This window comes from Pinus tabuliformis, chromosome 4_2, assembly GCF_031772625.1.
Source record: "Pinus tabuliformis cultivar Carrire ecotype Pingquan chromosome 4_2, CPIR1, whole genome shotgun sequence".
NCBI lineage: Eukaryota > Viridiplantae > Streptophyta > Pinopsida > Pinales > Pinaceae > Pinus > Pinus tabuliformis.
Genome location: NC_142304.1, coordinates 87,260,140 through 87,273,021, shown reverse-complemented (window position 1 = coordinate 87,273,021; position 12,882 = coordinate 87,260,140). Strand labels below are relative to the sequence as shown.

The window sequence follows — 12,882 nt, the reverse complement described above, 5'->3', positions numbered from 1 at the left end:
ACCATCTTTCGGGTCCCAACAGGCGTGCTTGCACTCGAACCCTTCGCATAAGCTAAAGGTCAGTCGACGATGCACCCCCCAGAGAGGGGATCTCGCCCGTCAGCTTCCTTACGCCTCGCAGGTTTTCAAACCCGCCGACTCGCACACATGTTAGACTCCTTGGTCCATGTTTCAAGACGGGTCGAATGGAAAGCCCGCCAACCAACACCACGAGCGCGCAGGTGCACATGGCCTGCCACAAGGGCGCACGCTTAGTTACTTGACCACCGCAGCGGCAAACCGACAGGCAGTAATCCACCCGCGCTTGTGACGATGCAGCAGCCCGTGTTGGTTTGCACCTCAAGTCGAGCGGCGGACCAGCCTGAGTCATTCCACATCCAACCGAGATGCATCGACAGCCTCCATCCGCTTCCCTCCCGACAATTTCAAGCACTCTTTAACTCTCTTTTCAAAGTCCTTTTCATCTTTCCCTCACGGTACTTGTTCGCTATCGGTCTCTCGCTCGTATTTAGCCTTGGACGGAATTTACCACCCAATTAGGCCTGCATTCCCAAACAACTTGACTCGCCGACAACGCCTCGTGATGCGGCAGGGTCCCGGGCCGACGAGGCTGTCACCCTCTCAGGCACTCCCTTCCAAGGGACTTGGCCCAGGTCTGCCTCTAAGGACGCTTCTACAGACTACAATTCAGGCAGCACCGCCGCACGATTTTCATGCTGGGCTCTTCCCGGTTCGCTTGCCGCTACTAGGGGAATCCTTGTAAGTTTCTTTTCCTCTGCTTAATTATATGCTTAAACTCAGCAGGTGTTCTCGCCTGAGCTGGGGTCACAAAGTTGGAGCTAAATCCACCCTACCCCATGGGAGGACAAGAGAGAGCAAAGCAAGTTCGAGCGATGCCACACAAAGCCCGCATCAGCTAACGTCGTTTGCCCATCCAAGGGGACAAGATCACCGCTCGCCGACGCACGCCACAAAACATCGCTTGAGGTATTTCAGCCGACCACACCGCACAGGGCACAGACGACCAGCTCCGCTGGTCCCTAGCATATTGCCGGGAGCGCGTTTGAATGGGATGTGACGCCCAGAAAGACATGCCCTACACCGAGGCCTTGGGCACAAATTGCGTTCAAAAACTCGATGATTCACGGGATTCTGCAATTCACACTAAGTATCACATTTCACTACATTCTTCATCGTAACAAGAGCCGAGATTGGTTTCCACGTGTATTACCAAAAAATCGGCCACAAAACTGAATAGGGGCACCCCCACAACAAATGTAAGGCCAAGGGGCAAACGGAGGAAAAACACATGAGAGAAAGAGAAACAAAGGTGTCTAACCCCCTCACAGGGGGAGGCTCGAATAGAGGACAATCTCCCCCAGCCCCACGCCCTCGCAAAAAGTGGGGAAATGCATGGAACAGCGATCGAGAAGGACTAGGGTGGCCACCCCGGGAGCTCGCACTGCTTTTAGCCCTTCCCCGACACTAGCCCACAACAATTCCCCCTTTTCTCCGTAGAGTTAGGGACTGAAAGGAAGAAAAGGGTAGAAAACAAAGCACAAATAAGGCACAAGCCTCCCAAAGCCCCGTGCCTTCGGCAAAAGGGGGGAACTGAAGGGGACGACGATCAAGAAGGACTAGGGTGGCCACCCCGCGAGCTCGCACTGCGTTTCGTCCTTCCGAAACACCAATCCACAACAATCCTACCTTTTCTCCGTAACGCTAGGGGCCACGAGGAAGAAGGGAAGAAAAAAACAAGAGGGAAAGGGATATATCAACCGTGGCTATCGGATCACAAGGGGGGGCTTCAAACAGAGAACAAGCTTCCCCAACCCCATGCCTTCGCAAAAAGGGGGGAACTGCAGGGGAAGGTGATTAAGAGGGACTAGGGTGGCCACCCTGGGAACTCGCACTGCTTTTCGTCCTTCTCGAACACCAATCCAGAACAATCCCACCTTTTCTCCGTAAAGCTAGGGGCGGAAAGGAAGAAGGGAAGAAAACAACATGAAAGAAAGAGAGATATTAAACGCATCCACCGGCTCATAGGGGGAGGCTCAAATAGAGAACAAGCTTCCCGACCCTTGTGCCTTCGCAAAAAGGGGGGAACTACAGGGGACGGCGATTGAGAAGGACTAGGGTGGCCACCCTCAGAACTCGCACTGCTTTTTTTCCTTCCTGAACACCAATCCACAACAATCCCACCTTTTCTCTGTAAAGCCAAGGGGTCAAAAGAAAGAAGGGAAGAAAACAGCAGGAAAGCAAGAGATATCAAACGTGGCTACCGGCTCACAAGGAGAGGCTCAAACAGAGAACAAGCTTCCCAAACCCCGCGCCTTCGGAAAAAGGGGGGAACTGTAGGGGACGGCGATCGAGAAGGACTAGGGTGGCCACCCTGGGAACTCGCCCTGCTTTTCATCCTTCCTGAACACCATTCCATAACAATCCCACCTCTCCTCCGTAAAGCTAGGGGCAAAAGGAAGAAGGGAAGAAAACAACACCAAAGAAACAAAGATCCCAAGAAAAGAGAGAAGCTCAATAGCACGCCGAGTAGATGTCCGCTAACCAAAAAGAAATCAAACAAGGCACCCAATCAAAAAAGCATCCCACCTCTTCACACCCTCCCACATGCATTCAGCACAACACCCTTTCCAGCTTTACAACATAGCAAACAACCAAGAAAATAAATCACAACCTAAAACTGACCAATAGAAAAGACAAGGGCCACGATGAGACCAGTGTCTGGAGCACGTCACTGAGAGGCACACAGCCCCCCAACCCAGTGGCACAAGGCTTCAAACGACAAATAGACCGCTGCCAATAACACAAACCCACCCCGCTCTTGCACCCCTCCGTGTACAAAACACCCAACAACCTTTCCAGCGAGAGAGTCAACGGGGGTCAAAGAATCAAACTCCAAAGAGGAGTTGTCACGGGCCGACACTCAATGCTGGAGAAAGCCGTGGGCCACAAATACATCGATGGTGCAAGGCCACTAGAGAGAGGGACGTTCGCAAAGCGCACACCACGAAACAAAGAAATGACGCAAGTCCCACAAAAAACCCACAATCCAAAGGGAGGAACAAAGACACAACCCGCTACTTCTTTTTCCCTCAGAAGGGGAGTGGGTCACGAGAGGACGAGGAATTCCCTCGATGACAGAGGCACGAGATAAGATTTCCACCCTCATGCCGGTTGGCAGGGAAAATTGCGATCTCGATGGAGCTCAGACCGAGGGATGGGTTTTTCATTACCTCGACACCCAACCCTTCCGCGAGGGCATGTGGAAGGAACGGTTGGGAGGGACTATGGTGGCCAACCCAATGGGTTGAACCGCTCTTCATCCATCCCATACTGACCGCACCCCGACAATCTCCTCTCACAGAAGGTTTGAGCTACCAGGCGCGTGCGCAACCACTCCCTCGACCCAACCACCAGCGAAAAAGCTCACCCAAGAAACACATCAACCGCCGCCACCTTTTCGAGAGAACCAACTATGGAAGCCTGCACCCTTGGCCCATGCCTTCCAACGAACAAAAGACCGAGCACCGCCGCTACGAATGAGTCTGAATTTATCCATCGTATTTACTGAGCACCTCAACTCTGCAGCAACCATGCCCGGCCGAACAGATCGTCGGAAGGGCTCCCAAGAAACAAGCTTCCAGACCCCCTGCAGAAACACATTGGGGGGAAGAAAAACAAAGGATGGGTGGGACAAGCACAAGCATGGCTTGCAAGCACACACGAAAAAACAAGCGTAGTTACCTCGAGACAAGCAACCAACAATGTTCCCGCCAAACACCAAACCCGCTCCCCTAGAGACGCACCACAAAGTCCCACATTGCAATCAAAACCCAACCAACCCGAACCAAAAAAGAAAACCCCTACTATCAATGATCCTACCGCAGTTTCACCTACAGTAACCTTGTTATGACTTCTCCTTCCTATAAATGATAAGGTTCAATGAACTTCTCACGACGTCGATAGCAGCGAACCACCATCGTTGACGCAATCCGAACACTTCACCAGATCATTCAATCGGTAGGAGCGACGGGCGATGTGTACAAAGGGCAGGGACGTAGTCAACATGAGTTGATGACACGCGCTTACTAGGAATTCCTCGTTGAAGACCAATAATTGCAATGGTCTATCCCTGTCGTGGCGGAAAAAGTCGTTTGTGCGGACACAACTGACCTCCCTAGGAGTCTAGACTCTCTAGCGACAAACAAGACAAAATGGAGTGATCTTTCTCTAAATATACCTTTTAAAACATGAAAAATACAAGTGTTTAGGCTTACCTTATTCCAAAACGTTGTTGTTGTAGTTCGTCCTTGGCGATCCGGATGAGCTCCTCCTTCATGTCAATTCCTGCAACCACCAACAATCAAACAATTACCAAGCACTTGCATTTCATATAATAAAACATATATTCAACATGCAGACCAAGGAACACATGAAATAACTCATCAACACAAGCTATTGAGAAAAATAAACCAGTTTGTATTAATAACGAAACAAAGAAACTCTTACAACCTGGCCTTGGTGTTGTGCAAGTTCCTCCCAGGGTCCATCAAGGGTTTTCCTCTACTTTGACAAAGCTCACCCACTTCCAAGTAGAATCAAGCAAAGACAATCTCTCCTCACAAGGTTCTAAATGGGAGTCCTAATTCCTGCAGCGTTTACCCAAAGAAAATGTATAGCTCCAACCTCTCCTCCCTCTGGCTCAATGTCTTTATTTATAGTGCTGTAAAGAGGTTATTCAGGTCCACCATCAATGGGATAATCCCCCTCTTTGGGTGGGATAGCTCCCTTATTGATGGGATAAGTTCCCCCTTAATAGAGATACATGAACCAACTGGAGGCGCATCCATTTCATCAAACCGACCTCTAGAAGGTTCTAGAAGTAACCACAAGTAACTTTTTAAAGATGAAACTCGTGCATTTTGCCTTTTACAGAAGGACGCACCTGTCCCTTAACATACAGAGCGTCCATGGACGCAACTTTTGTGAACATGGTGAGCGTCCCCGCAGGTAAGGCTAGAGAGAACCTGCGACCCCAGAGATAAGCACATTTTTTACAAGCCTTTCTCTCTTCTTTGAGTTTGAGATGGATAGCAGAGGCATAAGACTTGCCTAAGAGGGTAGCATGACTGTTGATTTGAGCCATACTAACTGTAAGTAGTCATGGTGACATTTTTTAGTGTAACAGATTGCCCCCTAAAGTGCGAAGCCTGGAATAGATTAGGGTTTTGTAATTCTAGGAAGGGTGAAGCGCTTTATCATTTCAAGGATTGTCTTGTGGATGACCTGGTTGGAACCTGCAATTTTCAACACAAAATACATGTATAAGATTATATCATCACTGAGGTAGGCATTCCCATACTCGGATTCAAAACTTTAACTAATGGACTAACTATTCTGATACAGGAATGATCTTGCAGTACATCATTTTTTATAGACTTTTGTAGACACAGTATGGACGCAGCCATCTGTTTATGATTAGTCTACATAGATAATGAATACAAAACTCCTCGCAGCCTGGATGGTAAAAACTAGATCCAGGGTCTTCACTTCTACTTCCCGAATTGGTACGATTCTAGCCATGTGATTAAAATGATTTGATGTCGAACATGTTAGAAACCACTTGATTACCAGTCAATGATGTAAATTGTTAACAAGCGTGAGAGAGACCACCAGTAATGTCAATGGTTCTCAAAGTACCAAGCACAACCCGTGAAATGTGAATAGATGTTTTGATGTCGAACACTTCACGGAATCCTTTGATCGAAAGTCAATGATGTAAACTGACGTCAAAGGCGAGAAACCTGCCATTAATGCATGCAGACTTCAAGGTACTGTCGATTCCTAAGTCATCTTTCTAGATAATGTGTCGATGTCGATAGAAAGCGACCCATTGCAGGCAAGCCTGCAACACGAAATCATTGTTCAAGTTGAAGAAATGTTGCTGTAAGGACTGACTCAGGGATGGTCAAATGGATGACAAGTATTTTGCAGATGAAAGTTTTGCTTGCAGACCTCTTGAACACATAACGACACGACAGATGGCTTGGTGACGAATAACTCAAAGTTAATCCCCGGAACCCGGTTAAAGACTTTCAAAGTGGTTTGGTCAACTGTGAGGTAAAAGATTTCCCAACCCAGGTGAATGAAAAGTGTCATGTTCAAGAGTGGTAATAAAGTTTCTTTTGAGACAAAAGGTAACAAATAGGCCCATTCTTCTCTCTTTTCCCCCACCATTTCTGGCAAGTACCTCTTTATTTTTAACAAGCTTGAGGAGGATAACATATGCTTGATTATAAGCTCATCCTTCGGACGAGTCCAACCTAGTTTAAATTCGAACCCTAGGAAGGAGTGGTTCGTTCCTGTTTGTAATTGAACAGGTCCTTTACTGTAAAAGTTTAACGAGCCCAGCATAGGAGAAACTCGGCGTTTTTCAATTTTAGAGAGTCTGAAAAACTTAAGGAAACTCCAAGTTGAACTTTTTCGTAAATTTGTGTCCCTCAAGCCCGAAAAAGTATAAAATAATACCTGGGGGAACCGCTTGATCTTGCGACCAAGGAGTACTTTCATAATAGTGTCGTTGACCTGAAAAGTAAAAAGCGATCAAGGACACGTCATTTTATTTCCTTATCGAGTTTGAAACGACAAAAACCCGGCAATCTTTTCCTGATTTTGCGGTCAAAAAAGAGCTAAAAGGGGACCGTCTTTTAATTCCGTTTTAACGAGTGTAAAAGAAACGCTCGGTGATCTTTTCATGTTTTAGGAGTCAGAAAAGGGCTTAAAAGATGACTCTGATATTTTGTTTGTGAAAAATTACAATTTCCCTCGAAATCCCTTTGTCCTGCACAAAAGCAACACATTACTCATAGCACCGCTTCTAGCGTGGATTCTGACTTAGAGGCGTTCAGTCATAATCCAACACACGGTAGCTTCGTGCCACTGACTTTTCAACCAAGCACGATGACCAATTGTGTGAATCAACGGTTCCTCTCGTACTAAGTTGAATTACTATTGCAGTGAGGTTCATCAGTAGGGTAAAACTAACCTATCTTACGACGGTCTAAACCCAGCTCATGTTCCCTATTGGTGGGTGAACAATCCAACACTTGGTGAATTCTGCTTCACAATGATAGGAAGAGCTGACATTGAAGGATCAAAAAGCAACGTTGCTATGAACGCTTGAATGCCACAAGCCAGTTATCCCTGTGGTAACTTTTCTGACACCTCTAGCTTCAAATTCCGAAAATCTAAAGGATCGATAGGCCACGCTTTCATAGTTTGTATTCGTACCGAAACTCAAAATCAAATGAGCTTTTACCCTTTTGTTCCACATGAGATTTATGTTCTCGTTGAGCTCATCCTAGGACACCTGCGTTATCTTTTAACAGATGTGCCGCCCTAGCCAAACTCCCCACCTGACAATGTCTTCCACCCAGATCGACCCGCCGAAACGTGCCTTAAGGCCAAAAACAGGGGCAGTGCCCCATCTCCACCCCACGGAATAAGTAAAATAATGTTAAAAGTAGTGGTATTTCACTTGCGCTAAAAACGACTCCCACTTATTCTACACCTCTCAAGTCATTTCACAAAGTCGGACTAGAGTCAAGCTTAACAGGGTCTTCTTTCCCTGCTGATTCTGCCAAGCCCGTTCCCTTGGCTGTGGTTTCACTAGATAGTAGATAGGGACAGTGGGAATCTCATTAATCCATTCATGTGCATCACTAATTAGATGACGAGGCATTTGGCTACCTTAAGAGAGTCATAGTTACTCCCGCCGTTTACCCGTGCTTGGCTGAATTTCTTCACTTTGACATTCAGAGCACTATGCAGAAATCACATTGCATCAGCATCCGCAGGGACCATCGCAATGCTTTGTTTTAATTAAACAGTCAGATTCCCCTTGTCCGTACCAGTTCTGAGTCGACTATTCGACGCCTAAGGAAAAGCCCCCGGTAGGGGGCATTCTACACCCGTAGCCCAATCGGCACGCGACTGCCCGCCCTCGCCGCGAGAGCAGCTCGGGCAGATTGCTGACAGCCCACGAGTTGAGGGCGCAGACCCCTAGGCCCAGCCCTCAGAGCCAATCCTTTTCCCGAAGTTATGGATCTATTTTGCCGACTTCCCTTACCTACATTATTCTATTGACTAGAGGTTGTTCACCTTGGAGACCTGATGCGGTTATGAGTACGACCGGGCATGAATGGTACTTGGTCCTCTAGATTTTCAAGGGTCGCTGAGGGTGCACCAGACACCGCAAGACGTGCGGTGCTCTTCCAGCTGCTGGACCCTATCTCTGGGTGAACCGATTCTAGGGTGGGCAAGCTGTTAAAAAGAAAAGATAACTCTTCCCGGGGCCCCCGATGACATCTCCAGATTTCCTAACATTGCCGCCTGCCGCCATGTCTCGGTTCGAGAATATTAACCCGATTCCCTTTCGATGCTCGTGCAGAGTGCACCCTTGATACAAGGCTTCCCCATCTCTTAGGATCGACTAACCCATGTCCAAGTGTTGTTCACATGGAACCTTTCCCCACTTTAGTCTTCAAATTTCTCATTTGAATATTTGCTACTACCACCAAGATCTACACCGGGGACCAATCCACCCAAGCTCACGCCCGAGGTTTCTCAACGACCCCCGCGTCCTCCTACTCATCGGAGCCAGGCAATTGCTCCGACAGTCGAGTATAGGTTGCGCGCTTCAGCGCCATCCATTTTCGGGGCTAGTTGATTTGGCAGGTGAGTTGTTACACACTCCTTAGCGGATTTCGACTTCCATGACCACCGTCCTGCTGTCTTAATCAACCAACACCCTTTGTGGGATCTAGGTTAGCACGAAATTCGACACTGTAACTCGACTTTCAGTTCATCCCGCATCGCCAGTTCTGCTTACCAAAAATGGCCCACTTGGAGCTCTCGATTCCACGGTGCGGCTCAATGGAGCAGCCGCACCCTCTTACCTATTTAAAGTTTAAGAATAGGTCGAGGGCGTTACGCCCCCGATGCCTCTAATAATTTGCTTTACCCGATAAAACTCGCACGTGAGCTCCAGCTATCCTGAGGGAAACTTCGAAGGAAACCAGCTACTAGATGGTTTGATTAGTCTTTCGCCCCTATACCCAAGCCAGACGAACGATTTGCACGTCAGTATCGCTACGAGCCTCCACCAGAGTTTCCTCTGGCTTCGCCCTGCTCAGGCATAGTTCACCATCTTTTGGGTCCCAACAGGTGTGCTCACACTCGAACCCTTCGCATAAGCTCAAGGTCAGTCGATGATGCACCCCCCCAGAGAGGGGATCTCACCCGTTAGCTTCCTTGCGCCTCGCAGGTTTTCAAACCCGCTGACTCGCACACATGTTAGACTCCTTGGTCTGTGTTTCAAGATGGGTCAAATGGAAAGCCCACCAACCAACACCACGAGCGCGTAGGTGCACATGGCCCGCCACAAGGGCGCACGCTTCGTTCCTCGACCACCGCAGTGGCAAACCGACATGCAGTAATCCACCCGTGCTTGTGACGATGCAGTAGCCCGTGTTGGTTTGCACCTCAAGTCGAGCGGCGGACCAGCCTGGGTCGTTCCACATCCGACCGAGATGCATCGACAACCTCCATCCACTTCCCTCCCGGCAATTTCAAGCACTCTTTAACTCTCTTTTCAAAGTCCTTTTCATCTTTCCCTCGCGGTACTTGTTCGCTATCAGTCTCTCGCCCGTATTTAGCCTTGGATGGAATTTACCACCCAATTAGGGTTGCATTCCCAAACAACCCGACTCATTGACAACACCTCGTGATGCGGTAGGGTCCCGGGCCGATGGGGCTGTCACCCTCTCAGGCGCCCCCTTCCAAGGGACATGGCGAGGTCCACCGCTAAGGACGCTTCTACATACTACAATTCAGGCAGCGCCGCCGCCCAATTTTCATGCTGGGCTCTTCCCGGTTCGCTCGCCGCTACTAGGGGAATCCTTGTAAGTTTCTTTTCCTCCACTTAATTATATGCCTAAACTCAGTGGGTGTTCTCACCTGAGCTAGGATCGCAAAGTTGGAGCTAAATCCACCCTACCCCATGGGAGGACAAGAGAGAGAAAAGCAAGTTCGAGCGATGCCACACAAAGCCCGCATCGGCTAACACCGACTGCCCATCCAAGGGGACAAGATCACCACTCGCCAACGCACGCCACGAAACATCGCTTGAGGTATTTCAGTCGACCACACCGCACAAGGCACAGACGACCAGCTCCGCTACTCCCTGTTAGGATATTCCGACACATAGGATATAGTTAAGTTCAACTTGGTCTAGTATAGAGTTAGGTTAGAGTTAGGTAAAGTGTGTTTCTTTACCGTTGTACATTTTGTAACTTACAATCCGACGGTCACGATATGTAGTGATCCGACGGTTCACTCTCACCTCGGTATTACCGACACTTGATCCGTGGCTTGACACCCGATTGGTCCATGAGTTCTATTTAAAGTGCATGGAGGGTCATTGTTCGGGTAATCCGTGCATGAGAGAAGCTTATGTAAATTTTCACTCTTTGATTAATAAATTGTCTGTACCCACGTTGGGGCAGGCCGTGGACTGTTTCCCTCCTTGCACTCTGAGGGTTTTAACCACGTCAAAAATACTGGTGTATTGATTTGAGATCTGGTTGTGAGCGGTGTCCTCTTGGTATTCTTTCTGAGGAACTTACCCTGTAAATTCCTACATGGTATCGGAGCTATTTGAGGGCCGCGTCCGTTGGTGATCCAAATCTGAAGCCGGTAGAACTGCATGCGGCTGTCGTTTCCTAGATCTGCTATTTCTGACTGCTTTCGGGCCGAGAGGACTGCTCTGTTGCGTTCGGAGCATCTGTTTCAGTGAGGAACCCCTTTCGTTTCACGCGAAAAGGTTTCCGGTAGCCCTAGTTGCGTCATTTTTCAGATCGGGAGGTATACAGTGTGTTTTTTGCAGTTTACTGTCATTTTCTCTCTGCTTATTTCGGTTTCGGTTTATTTAGCCTTTTTTTTTTCCGGATCTATACCTTTCATTTCTGCGTATGCTCTTTTCCCTGCGACTCTGTGCGATCTGGGCAAATCAGAAACAGAAAGAAAGGATTTTTCTCATGCGTATGCTCTTTTCCCTGCACCTTAGTGTGATCTCGGAAAATCAAAAACATTGAGAAAAATATTTAGTTTTTCGGCTAAAAGCTAACTTTGAGATTTTTTTTAAAATTTCTAGTTTTTTTGGCTAAAGCTAACTTCGAGCCGTAAGGTTCGTTTTTCTTTGGATATTCGTGTTGGGTTTTGTGTTTTGTGTTTTGTAGGGGAAAAGAGTCTTCCCAAGGCAAGCACGCAAATCGAGCCCCCCCCAATGTCAACAATTTTTTTTCAAAAAGCCATAACTTCTTCATCCGGAAGCCTTTTTCAGAGCCGTTTTTTTTAAAACCGCCTATTTTTTCGAGATCTATCCATTGGACCACTTACTTTCAGCATCTTCAGCTTCAGTTGTTTTTCAAAAAAATGGAAAGTCCATGCCAAGTCATTCTTGACAGCACTAACTACTTCCAATGGGTAGCCTACATGGGAGATTTACTTAGAAGTAAAGGTCTCTTCAGAATAGCCACAGACCAAGAGAAGAAACCCAAAGATGAAGACAAGGCCGAAAAATGGGAAAATCGACAAGATCAAGCACGTGGTTTGATAGGAATGTCTGTTTCTCCTGATCTTAGATTCCACATTGCAGAAATTGAAACTCCTCATGAAGCATTAGAAAAACTTGCTAAAGTTTTTGGGATTAAAAATGAAATTAGAGCCCATCAACTTGAGAATGAGTTGCTTACTTTGGATCCTAATAATTTTTCTTGCATTGAAGATTTCTTGTCCAAATTCAAGACCCTTAGATATCTCTTGGAAGGTGTTAAAGTTAAGAAAGAAGATGGTAACCTTATTTATTCCATCCTTACTAAGTTGGGACCAGCCTACTCTGTATTTGTTTCCACTTTCCATTCTACCAGGGAAGCTTTCATTTGTCAAGGCAAAGACTACAAGCCCCCTTCCTTTGACTCCTTTTGTGATTCCTTAATAAGAGAACAAGAAAAACTCTTACACCTTGGTCTTCTTAATCTTGGAAACTCTTCCTCGAAAGCGTTAGCCGCCCAGCAGCAACCAAATTCAAAGAATCCTAAGAAGTCTTATCCTCAAAGGAATGGTCCTAAACCAACTCAGCCTCAAGATGAAAGATCATTTCAGCAATATGACAAGACCAATAAAAACAAATGGAAGAAGACTGACAGACATTGTAACTTTTGTAATCGAGATGGCCACTTAGAATCTAAATGCTTTAAGAAGATGGAAGCCTTGGAAGCCGCAATGAAGAAACATAACATCCATCTGGAGCCTACTTCAACTTCAACTTCCGGAACGGCATTTTCTGCATGTCATCGTCAATCATCTCAGTCTGGTTATGCATTAAATGTATCTTCTTCTTCTTCTCATTCTCATGAGTGGCTCATTGATTCTGGAGCCTCTTGTCACATGGCCAAAAACCAAGCCATGTTTTCTTCTTTAAATGATTGTAACACCAAAAATATATATGTTGGTGATGATAGATCTCTTAATGTTGTAGGGACTGGAACTGTTCATCTAGACAATGGTCAGTTCAATGATGTATTATGTGTTCCAAACTTATCCTGCAACCTTCTATCTGTCTATCAGATAACTCATTCAGGTGAAGGTAAAATTGTTGAATTTTCACCTCATGATGTTGTAATCAAGGATCTAAAAGATCCTAAACAGATTCTAGCTACTGGTCTTGCTGATGATTCCAAAAGGTTGTATAAGTTTCACAACTTTGGGTCATCCCATCTTCCCTCAGTATTTGTTGCTCATAAT

General features: G+C 46.9%; 2 non-coding genes and 1 pseudogene across 2 annotated transcripts; all 3 read right to left on the bottom strand.

The window, feature by feature from the left end:
* The window catches only part of LOC149168345 (25S ribosomal RNA), a 3,071-nt pseudogene extending 2,243 nt beyond the window's left edge, over window positions 1–828 (bottom strand).
* Window positions 829–1,075: 247 nt separating this feature from the next.
* On the bottom strand, window positions 1,076–1,227 carry LOC149168344 (5.8S ribosomal RNA). Its single transcript, XR_016260029.1, has one exon. It is a non-coding gene; the product is annotated as a 5.8S ribosomal RNA (ribosomal RNA).
* Window positions 1,228–6,654: 5,427 nt separating this feature from the next.
* LOC149168343 (25S ribosomal RNA) lies at window positions 6,655–10,049 on the bottom strand. The gene has a single exon (XR_016259976.1). It is a non-coding gene; the product is annotated as a 25S ribosomal RNA (ribosomal RNA).
* Between the last annotated feature and the right edge of the window lie 2,833 nt (window positions 10,050–12,882).